Below are 4167 nucleotides of genomic sequence, written 5' to 3' on the forward strand. Positions count from 1 at the left end.
GAGAGACTGACTTTCCAAGGGGAGAACAAGTTCTCACCTGCAAAGACAAACGGGGCAAACCAAGGATTTTAGCAGTATGCACTACGAAGTAGTGAAAGAGAGCCCTAAACTTAAACTTGAAGAAATTATTTTCGGGCAACAAGAGTACAATTGATAGACTATATGAGATGGCTCAAGTTCCTGTCATTTTAGATTTTCTTTTTTTGAATCCTTGCTTAATATGGAATTTTCTAACAGTTATGTGTTATATATACCTATATGTTTGCATTTGTATTTTATATATGTATATATAAAATATAGATTTTTTTCCATCTAAATTTAAGAGTAGCTCCTATTACAAAGTCATTGTAAAATCGTAGTGTCCAACTTGAGTATTTTATAAATATACAAGAAAATTTCTTATTAATTAACTGACATTGAATTGACAATTATTTTTTTTAATTTTTCAAGTAACATAACTAAAAAACAAAAATGCTATATAGTTTTATCATCATTTCTAAAATGAAAAGATATATTAGGTAACTCAAAGAGGAAAAATGGTATTTTTAAATAAAGAATATTCCTTCAAATTAACAAAATGCATCCTTATACAACTCTACTGTGTTTCTTTTATTTTTCTCATTTGCCCTTGACTTAGCTGACACTAACTTGTGGATCTGTCCCTGGGTCTTTGGAGTCCCTCTTTGAAATCCATTTTAGAGAAGGAAATAGGCTGCTGGAGTGTGCACACAGAGTAGAAACATCCTATTTATCTAGCAGATTTATTATCCTGAAACTCACAGAAGGCCATAGGGCATGTCATACTAATATAACTCACGTGTTGTGGTATGATAACATCGTGTGTACAGGAGGGATTTATATGAAGTATGAAGGGTTTCTTGCTCTCAGATAAATAATGGGATGTGTTAACATCTCAACTCTGGAGAAAAATATGAGTACGGAATGGTGCTGATAAAAGGTGCAAGAGATCCAACTAAATTATATTTGGGGTGGCCCCAGATCTGATGTTAGAGCGCTGCTGATTCTTGGAATATTAAAATTATTCTCATGTAGATATCATCTTTTTGAGCCTAAGACAAGTTAACTGATGAGTTCTAAAGATTTTTCTTTCTACAGTATAAATGGCAGCCAGCCAGATGCCCATGAAAATTCACATTTTGCCTGTTAAAATTTTGCCTGTTCATTTTGCCTGTTAAAATTATTCAAGTTACCTCACCATAATAAGTTGCTTCTTTGGGTGAAAGGAGATTAATAAATGTTCAACATTTAATGAAGCCACTGTATACTCTGTAACTTCTTTTATTGTCCTCTAGTTTTTATCTCCGAACTTTGGCTAATATGCTGTTGTTGGCATATATCACATCAACTTTCAAAAACAGCTTATTTCTAGAAAAATTTAATGTTTTTCTTACTTTCCTGTTTGAAGTCAATTAACCTATCATCTGTAAAATTACTATTAAGTGCTTATTGACAATCCCTAGCAATTAGACTCCAATTCTGACTTTATTATGTTGGACGCCTTTTAGACTGCTACCTTGCTTTATGTTTTAATGTGAGATATCTAGTCTGGTTATCTAGAAATAACTAAAAGCATCAAATAATTTTATTGAATCTGAAATAATTTTATTTTTTATTTTATTTTTAATTTTCTTAATGTTTATTTATTTTTGAGCGAGGGAGAGACAGAGACAGAGACAGACCATGAGCAGGGGAAGGGTACAGAGAAAGGGAGACACAGAATCCGAAGCAGGCTCCAGGCTCTGAGCTGTCAGCACAGAGCCTGATCTGGGGCTTGAACCCATAATCTGTGAAACCATGACCCTAGCTGAAATTGGCTACTCAACCAACTGAGTCACCAGGTACCCTGACTCTGAAATCATTTTAATTAACTGAAACTACCATGTAGCCTGGCAGCTCTAAGAGAGGTGATTAAAAAGAATTATTATGACAAATACCAAATAAAATTATATATATTTTAAGATCATTTATTCTTGCTTTCATTTATGAATAGAATTCATTTTCCAATGGCAAAATTTAATGGCATAACTGGTAAATGAGGCAAAACTGCTGAATGGTCATTGCTTATTAAATCATAGGATAAGTCAATTTTTATGAAGAACTTTAAACAAAGTATTTTTCAGATTATTTTAAAATTTTATAATGGGTTGATTAAAAGGCATTTTAGCTCCTACTATGCATGCTAAGCACTGTGCTAGAGATGGACAGAAATACAAAGTAATCAAGTCAGATTTTTTAAAGGAATAAACTTATGTCATGAAGGTAAAAGAAGTAGGAAATTGTTCACTAGCAGGAAAAGTGCTACAATAAAAGTAATTGTGGAAAACGACAGAATCATTTAGAAGGGGCACTTAATGCATTAGGATGGAGGAGGGTTAGAGAAGGTCCTCTGGAAGAATCGGCATCCAGGCTGATACTTGGAGTTGGGGCAAGAGTCAGGTAGAAAAAGAAAAGGAGGGGAATGCTTCTGGAGTAAGTGACAGCATGAGCAGAAGGCTAGAGATGAGAGAGTGTTGTGGCTTTGGCATCACTGGTAGTTTAGTGTGGCTAAAGTTTAAATGGGAAAAAAGATTAGCAAGTGAAAAAGATGAACTGAAAGCTCTGAACAGAACCAGCAAGCAGAAAGTCAGTAAAAACACAGTTGAACTTAACAACACCATCAATTAATTGGATGTAATGGACATCTATAAACTACTTCCTCTAACAATATAATAATTCTTCTCAAGCTCACATGGAACATTCACCAAAAATAGACCACATATGGACCATAAAACAGACATTAACATTTATAATAAGTATATATATGTTATATTTATATATTATATAGAAATAAAATAATAAATAAAGTGTATTTATTTATTTTGAGAGAGAGAGGAGGAGAACATGAGCAAGGGAGGAACAGAGAGAGATGGAGAGAGAATCCCAAGTAGGCACCATGCTGTCAGTGCAGAGCCCAATGTGAGGCTTGATCTCACAAACTGTGAGATCATGACCTGAGCCAAAATCAAGTCAGACACTTAACCAACTGGCCACCCAGGCACCCCAGACTTTAACAAATTAAGAAAAATAGAAGTCATATGATATCTTCTCTCAGACCATAGTAGAGTTAAACTAGAAATAAATAACAGAAGGATGGCTGGAAAATTCCAAAATACTTAGAGATTAAGCAACACAATTTTAAACTGTATATGGGCCAAAAGAGAAGTATCAAAAGAAATTTTAAAATGTTCTGAACTAAATGAAAAAGGCTGCACAACTTTTTGATATTTGTGGGATACAGCAAAAGCAGTGCTTATGGGGCAATTTGCAGCATTGAGGGCATATATTAAAAAAGAAGAAAGATCTAAAATCAATCATCTAAGCTTTTACCTTAAAAAAGTCGGAGAAGAAGAGCAAAATAATCTAAAGTAAGCAGAAGAAAAGAAACAATAAAAATTACAGCAGAAATCAGCAGCTCTTTCTGACCATGGGTCTTGTCCCTGTGCGTTAATAAAATCACCTTTTATGCACACACACACACAAAAATTGAGCAGAAATCAATAAAACTGAAAACAGGAAATCAAGAAAGCCAGTAAAGCCAATAGCTGGTTCTTTAAAAAAAATCAGCAAAATAAAAAATGTCTATCCAAGCTAGCAAAGAAAAAAAGAAGGGAAACAAGTTACTAATATCAGAAATTTAAAAAGGACATCACTACAGATGCCATGGACATTAGCAGGATAATAAGGGAATACTATGAACAACTCTATGTTCTCAAATTTGATAACCTAGATGAAATGGATCAAGTTTTTGAAAAGGCACAAAATGCCAAAAGTCAAACAAGAAGAAATAGACCATTTGCCTAGGCCAAAATCTATTATTAAAGAAATTTAGTCAATAATTAATAATCATCCAAAACAGAAAGCACTAGGTCCATGTAGCTTCATTGGTGAATTCTATCAAACGTTTTAAGGAGAAAAATGTGCTAATTATCTAGTCTCTTTCAGAAGATAGGAGCAGGGGGAATGCTTCCTAATTTATTCTGTGAAGCCAGTATTTCCTAATGCTGTATCAGACAAAGAAATTACAAGAAAACTACAGACCAACATCTCTCACAAACATAGACGCAAAAATTCTCAACAAAATTCTGTTGACCCATGAGTAATGCAAGA

Source organism: Suricata suricatta, chromosome 5, assembly GCF_006229205.1.
Source record: "Suricata suricatta isolate VVHF042 chromosome 5, meerkat_22Aug2017_6uvM2_HiC, whole genome shotgun sequence".
Classification (NCBI taxonomy): Eukaryota; Metazoa; Chordata; class Mammalia; order Carnivora; family Herpestidae; genus Suricata; species Suricata suricatta.